Raw genomic sequence first — 20,369 nt, forward strand, 5'->3', positions numbered from 1 at the left:
GTTTGAAGTTTGAAGGCTCTTAGCCTTAGACTGTGAAGTTGTCAAACCTTTTTATTTATATTTTTATTGAGGTCCCACCCATAGACCAGGCTGACTTAGCTGAGAGCAGTGTTCAGCCGTCAAACATGATGCGAACACACAATTAAAACCGAACTTTACAACATCAGAAATATTAACACTTGAACGTGTATCAGCATGATAACAACTAACTAAAATGACAGACACCATCTTTGGGAAATATATTTTATGCATACTTTTTTTTAGTTTGGCCCATGGTCTGTCCTCTGACATGGAGGTGGGCGGGGTTTATATGGATTTTATACAGCATTGATCGCTTCACTTTTGAGGAGCTGTCATGTCAACCATCTTTATAAACAGTCAATGATTTGAACAAATGAGCAAGTTTAATGAATAAATCTTTAACTAAGATACATTTAAATATGTGATTTAAAGGTAGCTAGACCAAATGAAATAACATGAATTAGCTTTAGTGAAGGCTATCTGATTAGGTAGGCTAGCACTAACCAGCTGAGTGCACTGCAGTTCTCATTTCAGTTTTCATGTGACAAAACTAAAGATATGACACTTTGCTACAATGTAAAGTAGTGAGTGTACAGCTTGTACAACAGTGAAAATTTGCTGTCCCCTCAAAATAACACATGACAGACGTTAATGTCTAAACCGCTGGCAACAAAAGTGAATACACACCTAAGTGAAAATGTCCTAATTGCATCAAAAGTGTCAATAATTTGTGTGGCCACCATTATTTTCCAGCACTGCCTTCCTTGGAGTTCACCAGAGTTTCACAGGTTGCCACTGGAGTCCTCTTCCACTCCTCCATGACAACATCATAGAGCTGGTGGATGTTACAAGACCTTGTGCTCTTCCATCTTCTGTTTGTGGATGCCCCACAGATCCTAATAGGTTTATCTTGGTCTCATTAGACCACAGGACATGGTTCCAGTAATCCATGTCCTTAGTCTGCTTGTTTTCAGCAAACTCTTTGTGGGCTTTGTGGAGCATCATCTTTAGAAGAGGCTTCCTTCTGGGACGACAGCCATGCACACCAATTTGATCCAGTGTGCGGCGTATAGTCTGAGCACTGACAGGCTGACCCCACACCCATTCAACTTCTGCAGCAATGCTGGCAGCACTCATACGTCTATTTCCCAAAAACAACCTCTGGATATGACGCTGAGCATGTGCACTCAACTTCTTTGGTCGACCACTGAGAGGCCTGCCTCGGAGGCTGCATCAAGCAGCACAGAGCAGATGAGCCAGGCAGGAAGTCAAACACAGAACAGCATAGAGAATCTGGTCAATTTTCAAAATAAAACACCCTTTGCAGACCCCAATCATACATACACAATAAACACAGTTAAAACAGACCAAAAGAAAGAAAAAAATTAACTACGTAGCCTACTTAACCATAGTAGAAGCACAAAAATCAAGGACAATCTGAACAACTCAGCAAATTCAGATGTGCAAAACGCTCTTATTCTGAAATGCTCCATGTGGATATGTAACGTTAGCCTGCACAGAGTGGAACGGAACGGGCTCCCAGGGAGCTGTTATCTGTAGTTGAAGCACACAAAATAACAAATTAAAAACACGTTACCAACGTGTAGGCTAAACACTCCGCTGCTGAAACACTTAAGTGTGAGTTGACGCTGGACAAAAGCGTGGCACAGCCGCTACCTGTGTCTGTTCGGCTGGCGCCATTATCCCATGTTTACCTCTAGTTGTGTTTGTTGTTGTAAAAAGTACACGCTCTGTGCCTGCTCTGACTGGTGAGTAGGACCGTAACACTTACACAAGTGGCACTTCTGATTGGCGAGCAGATCTGCCCCACAAGGATGACAACAGAATGAATTTGTAACTGCACGACTGTTTAAAACTGGCGCGTGCTTTCAAATCGAAATTGCAATTGGAAAGCACGCGATTAGTTGAAACAATTGTAGAGACGGCCTAGGCCATCTTTATGTAGAGCAACCATTCTTTTTCTCAATCCTCAGAGAGTTCTTTGCCATGAGGTGCCATGTTGAACTTCCAGTGACCAGTATGAGGGAGTGTGAGAGCGATAACACCAAATTTAACACACCTGCTCCCCATTCACACCTGAGACCTTTTAACACTAACGATATAATCAAATATATACAAAAATGTGAGGAGTGTACTCACTTTTGTGAGATACTGTATGTAGTTACTGTGTTTTGGCTTTGTAGGGTAGTTTAGTATGCTTTACGGGTATTTTTCATTTATGTTGTATTCTTGGATTAGCCATAATTAGCAATGGTTTTGAATCTGCTTTATAAAAACACCACACAGCAACAGATATGTGTTAATGTCATGCAAAGCTGCAAGCTGAGGGTGCACTGTGATAATAACTAAGACTCTCTATTAAAGATTCCTGAAAAGACTCTAGGCGGACATTAAAGGGAATTTAACACACCTACATTAAAGTACTCTCTCACACAAACAATAGTTATGAATGATATTGGATGCCTATATTTCTGACAGGCTGTTAATGTGCTAGAAGCTTGTGTAAGTGAATTGCTGGTTAGTATGAACTCAAACCTCTCCTTTGTCTGTTTCTCTTACATACATGCAAACAGATGCACATTCACAGGCGCTCCATCTGCAGTATCCTCACCTTGTGCTCTCTTTTTGGCGAAGAAATTAGTAGAGAGGAGGGAGGACAGGAAAAGGAGGCCATCAACATGGAGTCTCTAATTGAAGGTGTCACGGCTGTGTCTCCTCCCCGTCATTCCCAGCCTCCCTGCTCCGTTCAGGGCAAATATAGCAACAGACACCACACGGGAGAATCTTTTATACAGTCTAAGGGGAGAATCTGCTCTTTGCTAGCATGTTTTTTTTTGGCATTTGTGTGGTAGAATGGAAGGAATTTTATGCTTTCATCTGCGTTTATCGTCTCTGGGGTCCAACTGATGAAATAACAAGGGAGAGTATTTCTTAGATTCTGAGCGGTCTGCTGTTTGTGTGTCAGAGTGTTTATATGAGTTGGCAAAATTAAGACTTCCCTTTCTTTAACTCATGTTTTACATTTAAACGAGTGAAAACCAAAATACTACTTTATTTGAATAAAATACAGTCTTCACTGCCCTTAAGTCTAAGAAGGATGTGAGTGGGTTTGAGGGGGTTGCATTGTTTTGTACAGGCACACTGTAGCAATATGTGAGGATTTTAATTTCTTAATTAATGAAAACAGAAATATGGTCAACTAAACCTGGCTTTTACTTGAATTAAAGTGCAGAAATAACTATAGCCAAACATGACTATCTATGTGCTTCATCCTTATTAAACATTTCTTTTCTCCAGTCACCAGTGACTATATATATTTTTGTATTGCTCTGTATCTAGAACTATATGTGTGTGTGTGTGTGTGTGTGTGTGTGTGTGTGTGTGTGTGTATACACACACACACACACACACACAGTGAACATGATGCATTTGCAAAATGGTGAGGGGAGTGCCCAATAAATCTCGGTTCAAGGGAGGAAATGCTAATGCTGAAGTAAGAGCGCTCAGTTCTCAGTTGTTGGCATGCCACGCAAAAGAGTGAAAGAAGGTGAAGTTGCTGTAGACCTGACGTTGTGGCATTTGTTGTTGATATTGATTTGATGACATAATCAGTCCCCTTTTACCTTAACTTTATCTATCTATACATTGACCATGCATTCTTTCTGCATGCAACGTATACGAGACAGCTTCCCTTTACAAATGTTATTTGCTACCCAGGTAACATCTGCCGTACAAATACCTTGTGCTGTCATGCTGTACAGTTTACACTTATACAAACTAATCAATATAGAGTATAAAGTGAGTGAACCTTCTGATGCATTAAAAATGAAATAGAGCAATCATAAATAAATAAATACTCTTTCTTGTAGTGGTAGAGTTTGAAATGTAGCCTTCATGAGAGGTAATTAATTTGTAGTTTTGGCTGAATATTTGACCCACAAAATTTGTAAATTAGATATTTGGTTCAGTGAAATGTACAATAATAACCAAGTTTCCATCCAAATATGGCACAAAATCAGCAAAAGAAAATGCAAATGTTACACCCATTACTGTTATGAAAATATCAAAAGATAAGCTAGGTGCCATTAATCCAACAAGATGACTTAATGAACAGAGACCCAGACGAGCCTCAAACTGTGGGAAATAATAGATAAAGGTGTGGTGGAAACGTATAGCACTAATGTTTGTGTCATGTCTTAAGACACTAATGTACCTTGTCTTTTCATTCAACAATTACAGGATTAAAGAATATTAAAGTAGATTGAGTGCCTCCTCAGCCATAAATGACCAATCTATTCATTAATACTATTAAATTCTGAAAAATTACAATTTACAACTGTTGCACTGCACAGAAAGACCAACAGAATTTATTGCTTATTTATTGTTAATTTACTGACAATTCATTACCAAACTAAAGTTTCTGCCCTGGTCATATACCTTACAATGTGTTAAAATTCTCTGCATTAGTGTGCATGTGTCTTGCATGAAGTTGTTGTCTTGCTGATGTATGTAAACATGTGTTTTGTATGAGTATTAACAGATTCTGCAGTAGCTGGTTCTGGTGCAGAAGGACCAACATATCACTCTGCAGAGCAGGAATAGTAAGCACCACACCCCACATGGCAACATACAGCAGGACTGCTCACACCTACTCACATACTGTACACACACGTCTACTGACTGTTACAAAAGCACATTATCACTGTGACACGCTTGCAAGCTCTGTAATACAAACTGAATGTTAGACAGACATGGTAGCCTTGACAAGTCAGTTCAGACTGTGTCAACAGCTCTTTGATCCCGGAGGCTGCATGGACAGTGCAGATTTTACTGGAACAGTGCGACAGTGGAAGCTGCTGAGTGAAAAATTTGGCCTCCATCTGTAAGAGCAGCTCTTCATGTGGCGCCAGAGAGGGATGGTAAGAAATACAGTGGCAGAGAGAGGAGCGAGAGAGGTAGGCGTAATTGTATCAGAAAGTGAGGTTAACCACATACATATTCAATGGGTGAGCTAAACCACCCTACTGGAGAGAGAATTTAAATGAAGAGAAAGGGTACGAGGCTCAAAACCACTCATCCTACAAGCTCTACAGGGTCCTGTTGTCTCTCTGCCTTTGGTCCAAGACTGCAATATCTCAACTATTATTGGATGGATGTTTTGTACAGACATTCATAGTGCCCAGAGGATGAATCATGCTGACGTCGGTGATCCCCTGACCTTCCCTAGGGCACCATCAGCAGGTTAAAGTTTTCACTTATTGTTTTTTTTGTAATAACTTCAGTGCCCCTTTTCATCTAGCACCATTTACATTTATTAATTTAGCTGACGCTTTTATCCAAAGCAACTTACAATTGCTATACACATCAGAGGTCGCACACCTGTGGGGAATTGAACCCGGGTCTCTCACATCAAAGGCATGTGTCTTATCCATTGCGCCAGCACCATCACTAGCACCATCATTAGATGCCCCTTTTCAGATGAAACTAAACTAAAATTTGTCCAATACTTTGACTTGTGACCAAAATCTTGCAAAACGAATGTCATTCCCATCGTCCTCAGCTGTACTTAGTGCTATTAGCAAATGTTAGCTTGCTAACATGCTAAAGATGGTGAACATAGTAAACATTGCTAAAGATCAGCATGTAAGCATTGTCATTGTGAGCATGTAAGCATGCTGACATTAGCATTTAGCTGTAAGCCTCAGTATCTAATATCCAGTATTCATTGCAAATATCCCTGCTAGCTTCATATTCATCAGCAAAAGAAAGGTTACTTTGCAAGGTTTGCTTTCTCATATCAGTCTTTATTAGGTTAAAACTGTACAGTGTTCATTTAATCCTACCAAAAAGTGAAGACAAAGGCAGAATTTATGAGCTTACTAAATGTAGACATTTTTAGATCATCAAATCATTCATTCAACCTGTATCACAGGATAAAAGAGAGTTAGTCAATCTTTCATTGGAGAAAATGGCTATACCTCATCCATTTCCAGCTTCAGTGATGTATTGTCTTGTCTGCTCAGTAAAAGGTCATGAGTTATTTAGTGCACCAAAGAGCAGGAGTGTTGACCAGATATATGTAGCAGGTATAGGTTGTTCCTAAACTCCTTCTGAGTTTTTTGTTATTTTGTACTTCAGAAACATCATCATTCACTCAGTAAAACTTAAAGGTCCAGTGTGTAATATTTAGGAGAATCTATTGACAGAAATGCAATATAATATTCACAACTATGTTTTCAGTGGTGTATAAAGACCTTAAATAATGAACCGATATGTTGTTATCTTAGAATGAGCCATTTCTATATACATCACCATGGATCCTTTTACATGGACATCGCCATGTTGTGGCGCCATGTTTCTACACTACAGTGTCTGCTCGCTGCGACTGATGGTGCATTAATGTAGGGTCGGAATTATCATAATCTTTTTTTTCTCCTTAAATCTTTATTGCAAAAAGAGAAATAAAGTGTACATTGGGACATGATACTGAACTTTGATCCGTGCAAAATCACATATTGTGATTACAAACATGTAATTTGTAATATGGTTAGTTTGCTGTCCATGTAGAATGAGCTTGATGTCTGCGTGTTGTTTAAATGCTCTGATCATTCTAATCCTACACATTTTTGGAGTATCCTTCATGTTGATTCCACATTCTGACTTAAGAGCACATGAACACACACTGAAGTTGAAAACGACTTCACAACTCCAGAAATGGGACCATCCGATGTGAATGCACTGTGAACCGCTGGTTGCAATTCGCAATCCTCACCACTAGATGCCACTAAAACTTAAGTGCACTTCTGCGTCAAATCGACAGTGAAGCCTCTGCGTAGCCCCCAACCCTTCGCGGTCACCTACGCCGTAGCCTGACGTGCACCTCCTCAAAAATGTAACTACACATCGAGGCGACGCGCACCGTAAGAACTGTGATTGGTCAGCTGGGTAGCCTCGCAATGCCTCCGAGCTGACACGAAGTGCCCCGTGCTTTAAAGTAACTTTTACTAGCGGCCAAACCAGCGGCTGTAACATAGCGGATTAATGTATTTGACCGTCACAACCCGAGCAAAATGACTCGTTTCGCTATCAGAATGTGATCCATTCGGTCGATAACATTTGAAGAGGCTACCGGGCGCACGCATACAATTTTTCCCCCATTCACGTTAGCGGAGGGCTAAACCAGAAGTAAGCCTGCTCGGCCGGCAAAAGTCAACACAGTGGACGCTGTAGCACTACCGCCGACTAGCGTTTGGGGGTGTTATTGCAGAATGACAGAGACACCGCCGCACAAGTATAAATGCAAGGCTACGTGCATAGCCTACGGCGTAGCTACGCACATAGACCCTACGCAGAAGTATAAATCAAGCTTTAGCACACGGAACAACAGTTCTGTGACTCCTGGGTGGCAGCTTTCCATGATTCATCTTATACTGGCTTCATTTCAGCCTCTGTCTGAAACAAGCTGTAGATGCTCCTGTCTCTTTAAGGCCCCCCCTCAAAGCCCACTGTCTTCTGATTGGCCAAGACCTGAAGCATGTTACCAGGCTGTTGTTGTCGCTGAGCAGCACAGGCAGACTGAGCGTTGCTGTGCCCTTGCTGTGCGGAGCAAATGACCATATATGGAACACCGGCTCGGTCTAGCTCCGTGTGTCGTAGAATAGAGCCGTTGGGAGAAAAAGCTGTTGAAAACAAAGCGTTCAGAACAGGAGGAAATCTAAGGTTTTTGCTCACAATGATTTCTTTTAAATACTTTAACCTCCATTATTTTCAGCTTTGGCCATGTTTAACATGAACATCCAACATTGCAACATTGTAGATAAGTCATAAAATATGGAAACGCATAACAGGTCTTCTTTAAGCAACATAAACAAGTTGTTAAGAATGCCGTCACTTGTGGATATGGTGAACTATAGTGAGTTGCGTTTCTGTCCACCTGATGAAAAGTCCAGTGTGCACGCTCTTTTGGTTCTGTTTTTGGTCTCTATCAATTGCAAAAGGGATATATCTGGCTCTTGAGCTGCTAAACGCTCCACTATGTTTACCATGGTTGCTCACTACGTCTGTCTGCTAGTTGTTGCTGAGCAGGTGGAGCTTTTTTGTTGAAAACAGATGCCTGCTGCCGCTGAGAATTCTATGAGAGCGGTGAACCAAAACAGTAAAGTTGTGGGTCAGATATCTAAACAATGAATATTAAGTTGCGTAAAGTCAAGGACAGGGGGTTGCAGATTCAGGTGATAATTGTCATCACTACAAGCCACCCCTTTCACATTATCACTTTGTTTTTTTACATTGTCATTTGAAACATTATAGCCACTATGAAGTTATCTGATTTTCAAGTGTGTGCATATAGTGTCAAAAACTCACTAGCAGTCATGCAGGTTTTTACTCCCAACAAGAATTAAGTGGTTTGAACAGTATAACTGTCTTGCTGACCAACTAGCTGATCTTGCTATCCTTCAAGCCTTTCCACTAGCAGGGCTGAAAAAGATAATTTTTGGTGAAGCTGAACAGAAAAAAGTGTTGACAGAAGACAAAAAGAATAGGAAAGCACAAGGTGGCGTGGGAGGTAGCAGGTGCTAATTGAAAACCATCTTGCAGAAAGCACAGAATGCCATTTTGCCACAGCTGCAGCATTTTGTTTTTTTCACTCCCTTATTTGGCTCCAAATGGTACGAGCCATGCACTCGACAGGCTGACTAATCGCTCTACACAGGCTTGGATGCAGGCGTGTGGATTTACTAGGCCAATTAGCCAAGCACAGAGACTCCTTGTGATGAGAAGAGTCATGATCCCTGTCTCAGAGGAGTGCCATTAATCAGCAATAAAGGGACTCAAGCAACACTACGGTTTACTGACTGTTTACTACTTATAATAGCCAGGTTTTAAGGCCCAAGCCTCTTGACCTCAATACAGCATGACAGTGTTTCTCTAGAGCTCTGCAGTTTTTGTGTTACGAAAATACACTTCTGGACGGCTTAAGAGAGAGACAGAGGATGAGAGGTTGTGTGTGTGTGTGTGTGTGTGTGTGTGTGTGTGTGTGTTTTCAGGTCTTTGACGAGACTGTGAGTTGTGAGTTTCCTCCTAGCATTTGCATCTGGACGAGGGCATGTGATGCGCATGTCTATGTACAGTATGTGCAAGTGTCAATGCATGCCTTTACTGTGTGTTTGTGTGTGTCTGCGATTGTCTACTTTGCTGCAGTGGAGTAAAAGGATTTATTTCCCCAGGCCACCTTTTGTAATTTACCTTTTCTTTGTCATGTTTTTCGTTTCCTTCCTTTGCTTTCCTGTCACCCACTTCCTCCATATTCCTTTCTTCCTCCTAAGTATGTTATTATTAAACCACTGTGTTATCCGATTTTATATTGTACTAAACCAATCTCAGACACCTAATAGAAAATCTGGGTGTAAATCAACTTATTTACTGTCAAACTAATTTGTGAATGTTGTTATTCACGATGTACTGGTGCTTCATGCTAGCAAAGGGCTACGATGATTCATTCATCTTAATTTAGGTATTGTGTTTCTTCATCTGACTTCAGGTGGATGTGTTAAGTCTCCCATCACAGAGGTAGAAATGTGATTCATACTACACCATAAATTCATTATGATTCATGCAGCTCAACCAAAGCACCGCTGCAAAAAAAAATTGTCAGGTGTAGCTGTTATTAAAGCTGACGTTTTGAGACATTTTTCTGCTTACAAAACGTAATTGATTCAGGTGTCATGTTTGTACATCAGACACGTTCACCAGATCTAATGCGCTAGTCTCTGATCAGCAGAAGATCTTTGATATTTTTTAGTGAAAAACAGCTACCAGTTGTAATATTTATGTTGAAGTTCAGAATGAAATGAATATCAAGCAAGGCTTTGATCTGACAATTAGTTTAGTTCCAGTTGAAAGGAGTTCTTCTATATTAGTATGTTTCTGTGCACCGTGCAACAGTTATAATAAGAGTGAACTGTGAAACGAGTCTTAATTTTGTTTTTTCATGCCGGTTGTCCAACAGAGCATCTGAAATGTTGCTGGTTCTTGTTGTGACAGCGTTAGGTTCTTGGTCTTGAAGACAACATTTTCAAAAGTTTGAATTTTTCACATATGATATACTTCTGTCTGTGCTGTCTTGTCTTATGGACTGGTTTGAAGTAGGGGTTGGTCTCAGTTTTCTCGCACTTTAATTGCACCAATTACGATTTAGCAACAGATGAATCAAAATAAAGTGAGATTGATCACTTATATCCCCAGCCCACCGTCAGGGAAATCTGATCAAACAAGCGTCCAGAAGAAGTAGATTAGTAGAGTGTTTTAAGATTATGTAAGGCTATGTAACTTTTTATAGTAGCCACTATGTCCACAATAGCATGATGATAGTACATTACATGTTCCTTCAATGTACAATATTCTTGTAATTCAGTTATTTTAAAGACATCATCAACTGGTCATACCAGTCAGCGCAAGGCTGTAGCAGCACACCCCATCTGAGTGTACTGAATTGAAAAAGGGTGCGTGTTTGATTGCTAATAGTTCAACTTAAAATTTTTAAGAGGAACATTGTTATTTAATTTTTCCAAAGGTGTATATATAGCGTTGCTTTAATGTTACAGAAAAAAACACTTTAAAACCAAGTTTTCAGGAGTATCAGCAGTTGGCATTATAGCCCTTCAGCAGTATGTCTGCCTGTAGCTTCAGGTTATGGCCAGTAATGGAGAATAGAGCCCAGTTATAATCCATACGTTTAATATCAAATTTGTAAATGGGTTTGCTTAGTGTTGGGCTATACTGCATTATAATTGTGTGTTATTTAAAGCACATTTTTATATAAAAAATGTTTTCTACCACAGCAGTCAGTTTTGATCAAGGTGACTGCTTTTGGCCTGTCTTTCTCTCAGACAAGAGACAAATAAAAAATCAACAAAACCTGTGAGAGAATTTATGGGGGGGGGGGGAAGTATGTTATTTATGTTTCAAAATGTCCTGAGACAAATTTAGCCTCGACTTCACTGGTTCCAAACAAATTAGTCTAGGACATGCACTGCCCAAGGACTGGAAGATGCTCAGATGTTGATGTGTGGTATCAGCCTGTCCCCAGGCACCAAACTTGAACTTGGCTGTGACCTTTGCCTTTAGCCTGGTGTGTGTGTGTGTGTGTGTGTGTGTGTGCGTGCTGCGCACATAGAAGCAAGAGTCATAGTAAGGAAAACCATTGCCTTAGGCGAATGACTGTGTTATTGCATGTATGCATATTCAGGTGTTTTTTTTTCTATTTACATGTGGGTGTTTTTGCATGTGTCCATGCTAACACCTCCCTTTGATAGCTATTGTACAGTCTAATTTGGTCCTGTCTGTGTGCAGCAGTGTCAGCCTGACAGCGTCTGTATGGACCACAGCTAGCCAGCCTCATTACATTACTACCACTGTAACACTTGATATGCAGGCACATGGGGCTCTGAGCCAGTAACTGAGACGATGAGGAGACAAGAGAACCAGACGTAGTGAGTCTACGTCTTATGTGTACTCACTCGTGTGTATGCCTTGTTGTACAGAGGTAAAGCATAAGTAGTGAATGAATGTATGTCTGTTAAAATGAGCGTCTGTGTGCATTTATCTGGCATATGCCTGTGTGTGCAAACACATGACAGAAAATGTGTGCACTCAAAATCATAAACACGTATTCACATGCATATATGTGTATGCTTAAAACTGTGTATTTGTGTGCGTCTGCGTCTGTTCTGTCATGTTTAATTCATGAGGCAGGATCACTATTTCCCCTGTGTGACTCAGAGGTGTCTGGCAGCCAAACACTCCCACCTGTAGTTTGGAATAATTGATCCAGTGCCCCTGTGGCCATTTTTTAATACAAACACTATTGGTGCTGCAAAGAATGTGTTCATCTGTGCGAGTGTGTGTGTGTGCATGCTTTTTACCTGATAATGCATGTATTCATGTGTATGTCTATATATGCCTATTTCCTTGCATACTTTTGTATGTTTTCCAGGGGTGTAAGGAAGCTAATGAAATAATGCAGAAGGTTTGGGAAAAAATGACTTATTACTTAAACCACATTAACTGCTATCAGCTCTGCGAGGCTGTATTTAGGCACACTGGCGCATTGAGCTAAATACTAACGTCAGCATGCTAACAGGCTCACATTAATATGTAAGGATGCACCGAATGTTTGGCCACTGAAATTAATCGGCCGAAAATAGCAAAAAAAAGAGAGAGACGCATTTTAAAGTGTCCGAGAAAGACTGTTCTGCTGAATTGTCTCCTAGCACATCCACTCCATCTGTCTTCTTAGAAAAGGCAACAAACGGTCTGTGAGTGTTTCTGTCACTTGTTTCTGAGAAGGCGATTAAGCTAGCCGCACCTAAATTTGGAGTGGACATGTATTCAAGCCTTTATGATAACTGAAATGGACCAGTGCGAGCTGACAGGCAGGTTAGCGACTTTCATTTTCTCTCTTTACAAAGACAAGTGTTGCAGACTGTCCTACCTGAAGAGAGGCTATGAAGTCTTCATGTTGTGCAATACCAAAACCACATACAACATTATTTATCAAATTGGGTCAGATTTGATGAATTTAGCGCGAGGAGATACGTGTCAACATAAGTGTCTATACAGTATGGAAATAAGATTAATTGGATTATATTCACAGAAAGTATAAAACATATCCGGTAAAGTAAATTACATGTGTCCATTTATTTTTAATGTACACATGTAATTTACTTTACCGGACCCTCTCGGGCCTCGGACCCACCCCCCATAGTCTCTCCAAATCCTGTGGGAAACACTGAGTAAAAAGCACATTTTGACTATTTAATTTATGCAGTGATGAAAAAAAAATATAATCCAAAATAAATGGGAAATGTGAATGTACTTGTTCGGTATTCAGTGTTCAGCAATTTTTTTTACTATATTCGGTTTCGGCTACATTTCGGTGCATCCCTATTAATATGTTGCTGTTCAGCAGGTATAATGTTTACCATATTGTACCATCTTAGTTAAGCGTGTTAGCATATTAACACTTGCTAATTAGCACTAAGCAGCACTAAGACAACTTTGACATGGTTTGCTCACCTGGTAGAGCATGCGCATGAGTCCATACTGCTTCCCTTTGCTACGTGTCATCCCCTCTCTCTCTCCCCCATTTTCAGATGCTATGCACTGTCCTACCTCTCTCAAATAAAGGCACAAAAAATGCCCCCAAAAATATCTTTTAAAAAAACTGACCTGCTGGCTGCGCTAGAAGAAAAGTCAGAGGATCACCAACGTCATTAGAATGCATCCTCTGGGCACCATGAATATCTGTAACAAATTCCATGGTAGTCGACCCAATTGTTGTTGAGATATGTCAGTCTGAGCCACAGATTTCAGCCTCATTGTGGTGCTCAAGGAAAAGTCAGGGGATCAAGTCAGTAGGATACTGTGGAATGAATTGTCAATAGGGGTGCAACAACTAATCGACGTAGTCGACAAAAATCAATTATTAAATTTGTTGCCAACAAATTTAATAATCTATTTGTTCATGACGTCATCGGGCCGTAGCGACACCGTCAGCTTAACGAAGTAAAGTCATATGAACAGTAAAGTTACTAAAACAACATCAGAGCTGCAGTAACACCTTCACAACCTAAAACCTCCAGTGTGTGGTAGCATTTCAGTCTTCACTCAGCCAGAAAGGTTGTGAACTGCAGCAAAGCTGAGCTCTTCTGGAAACACCGGAGCATCTGAAGAGGAGGCTCTTAATATCGTGTCTCTGTGGATGGTGACGACTCGTCATAGCTAGTTAGCGAGCTAGCTTCACGTTAAAGCTGTGTTACTTCACGTTATGAGCTGAAACACTTTCTATACATTTGGTCATTTTTATTGTTTGTTACAGTAATGGTGCTGTGAGTAGCACATAATTATGATACACAACGGCCGCGTTCACATTCCAGATGTGCCCTAACTTTACAATTATAAACGATGCATCGCTCATGGCGATGTTCCCAGCTGGAGAACTTGTTGCACCGGACAATTTCATACTTTCTAAAGAAGAGAAAACAGTTCTCCTGTTTGTGCGTGAGGCGGCGGCTAATCTGCCTCAATCTCCCTTAAAAAATCACAGAGTTTTGTTGTTGAGTTAGGGGAAACTATTTAAATGTTGTGAAAAGCGCAAAAAAAAAATAAATAAAACAACATGCACCCTGGAGACATTGTCTGTGCCTGCAGTAACAAGCTATTCAGTCATTCATAATCAAACACAGATCTCTTAGGACAGGGAGTCAAGGGGATAACTACCATCGCCTGTCAACCTGCACCGCTGTGTGGAAGGAGACTGAGGAGGTGGGGTTTCGATAACATAAGCGCCTTGACGCAACCTGATAAGGCCAGATTCACCTTGAACTCCTCCCACCTTCTCTCAACCAGTCAGATGTGATGAGGTTCGCATTCTGTACATAAACGGACAGTAGTTCAGGAGGCTTGTGAGGATTATTTTGTGTTGCTGCTTTGTCAAAAACTGAGCAGCATCCCTACTGTACTGAACGTCTCCTGAAGGGATTTCAACCCTGATGTCTACAATTCCCCAGTCCCATGTAGAAAATTGTTTAATTCCTTGCACATACAAACAATCAAATACACACACACATGCATATTCATACGGCAGGATATTGCGGTGATGAAGATAATTGCTAGACACAAACAGAATTCTAGGGAAGTTTTGGTGATTGTGTACCCTTATGTTTATGATTGTTTATTTTTTTAAGAAGGGACAATGCACATGGATTAACATGAGCCACACAGGCTAATTTTGATCTGCAGCCCCTGCAGGGCAATGGTAGAAAAAAAAAGATTAAAAAAATCCTACAAGAGCAAATAAGCAGAGACACAAGGAGGAAGATTATTTTTTTATTATGTTTCTCTTCTCTGTTCTCATCATCATATCTGATCTCTTTCTGTCTGTTAATTTCTGCTCTATTCTTTACCGCATCCCACACTCTTCTTCTCTTTTCTTTTTCCCTGTAATATAGTCCATCAGTGGTCTTTGTGAACAGCTTTATTGTTGCTTTCAAGGTCACACAACATTGTGTTTGTGCCCCTACTGTGAGACTTTGTCCTCTATGTGCCTATAGCATGGATAATTGAATGTATGTGGTGAAATTGAGTTTCCAGGCTTTTGTTGTAGCTGCAGCTCCATTCATTTCCTCCATATGCAGGTAAACACAGCTTGCCGGTATACATCACACATATTTCATCTCCCAAGGGTTGTGGGAAAGGGACAGAGACTTATATTGTGATATACCGAGGCAATATAATCTGCTACAGTGCTGCCACAGTGTGCATCTGTGAGCCAACTGCCATTACTTGGACAAGGTTTTCCCATCATAGAGAAATTTGAAGAGAATTTATAGATTTAATGAACTGACTGATTTACATTCCTGCTTTAACCACATTAAACATTCATTTTTGATGCCATTTTAAACACATCTGCTGGTTGGAGAGTGATTTGTTAAATGGTAGGAGCCACAGCAGCAGATTGACTTGGAAAACTGTCTGTTTCCCAATAAAAATTCTCCAAAACTCACCTTTCACTGCCTCATTTGAATGAACCTCCCACCTGTTTGCACCTCTACGCCACGAAATTGGGTCCAAAGTCCTATATGAGAAAGTAATGAAACCAATTAGAAGTGTCTAACAACATTTATTGAGGTTAACAGAGAAGGACTTTGTCAATCAGATTGGAGCAAGGGGGCTGGAAAATAACAGCATAAAAAATAATTATCCTCAAACATGGTACCTAATGAAATGCAGGAAAAACACAAGGAAAATATGACAACCAGAGAGGCCACTGTCATTGTGTCCCTCCGACTGTGGTCACTGGCCATCAATCTCCACCAGTCTTAAGAGAGAGCTGGTGGTCATGGGTCATGTGACCTGGAGCTCTGGGAATCTCAGACCTGTCATTCACTGCAGTGAGTTCAGAGGTCGCACAATTGAAGTCAGAGACTTCTGGTAGGATATAAAACATGTATGAAGCAGTGTTTATGCCTCTATGGTGATACTGACCAGGAACAATACATTTATACACACAAGTAGCATATCTGCTCACAGCATGGGCATAATAGAGCTACTAACTGGACTTATTTACTGCTTTAATTAAATCATGTATGTCCCAGTGAGAGAGCAGAATGGTAATGGAAGTGATAAGGACAGTAAACAAGAAACGGATATAGTTTCTCTTTGAACTTTATAAAAATTTGATGAGAACCGCTGTGTGTAGGATACAGTACTTCTATAGGCCCATTGTACGCTTCTCTCTATGGTTACGTATCTTTCAGCTTGTTCCACCTCTCTCAGTCAGTACTTAAAAACGGATAGCTCTTCACTCATCATTCACTGTTGTCTCACATGCATGCTTCCCTGAGATATCTCTTTGTGCTTACACATGGACGCGTGTATCAGTGTTTATTTATAGCGTCCATTGGCAAGGTGCAGAGAGGTGCAGAGGAAATGTCTTCCCTCACTTCTCCGCCACAGTGGGGTTCAGGACACACTGTTCCAGCCCTGGCCAGAATGTAGCCTAAAAATAACCAAGAGAGGAAAACACACCACCCTCACCCTCTCCACCCCTCTCCTCTCCTTCTCTGTCATTTTTCTTGCCTGAAATGACTAACAATCTGCAGAAAGACCACAGGGCCATAACAAGGGGAGAAACACAGCATTTTACACCATCAGCAGCCTGCTTGGGAGGAAGCTTGTTTGTGTTTAAATAAAGTGTATGGCTTAATGTGATGAAGAATTTGTGTATAATGTTGACAAAGCTGTCACCTAACTAAGACTTAGACTCAAACCTAAGTTGTTTGAAGAGGTAAAAACATTTCTGTCTCCCTTCCAAAACATCTCACAGCAACCCTAAACCCCTTGTTCCGTCCCTCTCCACCTATTCCTCGGTCCTCTCGCACACTTCTATCTTTTCCTATTGTGGATCTCAGATCAAAGCCTCAGTTTTCTTTTGTTTTCACATGCACTCTGGGGGGGGGATCAATTGAATGCGTCTGGAAGGTATTGGGTTGGTCCTACAGGTGTCCTGCCTTCTCCCTTTTCTCCACCACAGGCTTTTCATCTGGGCAACAGCACAGTGGCTCGGTAGATTACCAATTTCACGAGAATGGACGGAGCTAAAGGCACACTCTAAAGGATCAGTAGTGAAGAGACAGGGATGTAGAAGGAGAGCTGTAGAAAAGCCACCATAGTGCATATTAGTGTGAAAACATTTCCCCCTATAGAGACACACACACACACACACACACACACACACACACACACACACACACAATTATGAATACAAACATAGGATGTAATGTGATTTCCACCTTCTCACAAGAAATCTTTTGTGTTGTGTAAGCTGCTTTGTAATGCAGAAGCACCTTATCTCTGTCCTTATGCAATTAGGCTGGTGAAACAAAGCCCACAGTAATTAATCATAATATCCCTGACGATACAGTATGTCAGTGCGTCACCTCTGCTCCTGCCGCTTCACACAGCTCTCCCTGAGAGGGCCAAACCATCTGGAGACATCTATACTTCTTACTACGGAGTTTCCCAGTCAGACCCCTGTGCCTGAGTCATACGAAAGATTTATCATAGTAGCATTAAAACCACCAAGAAAAGCACTCTTAATTAGGTGCTTCTCCATGTTTCTTTACATGCGTTTCTTCCTCTCTTTTTTCGTCCGTCGAACAAAATGCAACTCCCTATAACATAAATCATTACATATTAGGTTGAGGACTTTTTTTATGGTTAGGGTAAGTCTCCAGGAAATGAATGTAAGGTAATGTTGGAAATGCAACTGTGTGTGCCTGTATGCACATGAATGTTGACGCCAGGGATTATAGTCACAGAGAAACACTGTCTCTCTCTTGTGTAAGTCTGAGTAAGCCACACACACACACACACACACACACACACACACACACACACACACACACACACACACACACACACCAAAACTCGATTTATCCCACATCCACTATACCGAGCTTAACGGCCCTTCTTCACCTCTAAACCGAGATCAGTGTCAAGTCCGTCTGCTCGGCTCCACACTGCAGTACCAGCAAATACTCAAGCTGGTCTGAGATCAGCACTAGACAGACACAGGCGGGTGATGGACGAGTGGGCTGAGGGTGTGAGGAGTGCTGATGGATGGTGGGAGCGGATAGCGGATGAACCACGGACGTCATTACGCTCGTGGTTCACATATTGTAAGTAGGCTGTGTGGAGGAAAAGAGAAACCTGATGGTTGCACTCAAAATTAATCCTGCTGAGTAAAATTGTGTGTTGCGGAGGATGAAAATACACACAGTAGATATGTAGTGTTTTGTACTCCTCCTTTGCATGTAAGCAAAGGTTTTCTTAATTTTGTTGGCAGCAGAGTGGGCAGCATGTGGGCTGAGAGGATGGAAAAGTTTGAATATTTAGTGGGAATGAATGAGGTCAACACCTAAACAACTGCTAATACTCTGACAGATAGAAAATCAAATTTCTCAAAAAACTCAAAAAAATAAGGAGTCACTTCAACAGTGGTTGTGTTCTCTCTGTCTGGGTTTTTCCTCAAGCTTTTGAATTAATTTAAAAAATCATTAGCTGCTTTTGGGAGTGCACAGATAAATTGATTACCTTTGCATCTGTTTGGAGTCCTAAGAGGCCCTGTAATGTCATGTAATGGTGTTTTGCCAGGGTTGGGGTTAGATAGCGTAGCTTTCATATCCTTTACTGGATCTACTTAAGTGTGGCTTTTATCATTTGAAAGTAACGAAATATGAAAAACTAAAATTCAAAGATTCAGTTTAAATCACTTTTTGTTAGTTGCGGAGGCAGAAGCAGTTTTGAGTTTCAACATGTCAGTGTTCAGCATAATTAATGTAATGTGTATCTGATACACTGAAATACAGCTGTAGCCTATATATTTTGACAACTTTATTTTTTACAAACTACTTGATCCAAATACTTGAAGTCCTGATTCAGAACTATGTTGATGAGCTTCAAATATTGATATGATAATCACTGAAGTTAAACTGGAAGACAGAGATGCTCACAAGTCTTTGAGCTAGAGCCCAATTCACGTCTCAAGTCTTTGAGCTAGAGTCCAAGACATACCTTTGTTATTACCATGGACATAAAGTGATGTTTATTTGCGTTATGTCTGTTTGACCCAGATGCAGCTGCAGACGTAAAGAGACAGGGCAATCAGTTTCCGGTGGACGATCACTTCTCAGCACGACACCTGTGTTTGGCCCCGCACAGCAGATATGGAGCCTAGTGTTACGTAGGCAGGTTATAGGTAACGTAGGGAGGGGAATAACAGAAAGCTCATTGTTCACGAATCCCGCAACTCGAGTCCAAGTCAAGTCTGAAGTCTTTTGAGGACGAGTCTCAAGTCCAGTCTGAAGTCACTGTGTGTGTGAGTCTCCAACTCGAGTCCCCATCTTTGCTGGAAGATTCTGACTTCTGAAACTTATGTGACTCAGATCTGCTGACTGTTTTACAACTAGTGAACTACAAAACTACTAGCAGTAACAGAGTGGTGTTAAGTGAGGCCTCTTTCTCTAACGAATGATATTTGGTGGTGTAGGCCTAATTTAAAAAAATGGCTGAAACTGAGAAGCCTGCCAAAATTACCTAGATGTTTTCTACCTTTCTCTTTGTTCAGAATATAGAGTGAAGACACATAAAATGTTCAATTAGATATTCAACTATCGGAACTCAGCTCTACTGTCACTAGGCTGACCCAGAAGTGGTTGATCAATGTATATGCTATAGTTATAACCAAGATTTGACTGAATGAGAAATGTCTCATTCTTCTAGCATTGTTGCTATTATTTCACTGAGTTGAAATTTAATTAAACTCTGTAAACATTTTTCGTATGTTTGATCCAACATGAATTCTAGCTGTACACAGCTGCACAGCTGTGCTAATGACTATGCTAACATGCTATTTTGCAGGGGTAATGTTTCCCATGTTCACCATCTTAGTTTAGTGTGTTTCCATGCTAATATTTGCTTTTTAGCTCTAAACTCAAAGTATCCCCCTACTCTCCCACTCTGCCTGGTTTCCTCTTCGTTACTGAAAAAGATGAATTCGTACTGTATGCTGCCACCGGCTCAGCACTGGGGGATATGCATCTCTGACACACACACACAGGGAAAAGCTGTGAGTATTAGGGTTGGATTAGGATTAGGATGATGGAAACAATCATTATGCTGAAAATACTGATGATATCAATGCACATATAAACGATGATCATAATTCTATCTGATTAAATGAGTATAATGATACAGTACAGCCT

The 20,369-nt window shown here is 40.8% G+C and overlaps 1 protein-coding gene across 2 annotated transcripts in view; it reads left to right on the top strand.

The window, feature by feature from the left end:
• Nucleotides 1-20,369, top strand: part of si:ch73-374l24.1 (protein kinase C alpha type) — a 128,145-nt gene that overhangs the window by 17,280 nt on the left and 90,496 nt on the right. The gene's annotated exons all lie outside the window — the stretch shown is intronic.

This window comes from Micropterus salmoides, unplaced genomic scaffold, assembly GCF_014851395.1.
Source record: "Micropterus salmoides isolate LMB-PRFRI ecotype aquatic unplaced genomic scaffold, ASM1485139v1 Ms_hic_scaffold_10, whole genome shotgun sequence".
NCBI lineage: Eukaryota > Metazoa > Chordata > Actinopteri > Centrarchiformes > Centrarchidae > Micropterus > Micropterus salmoides.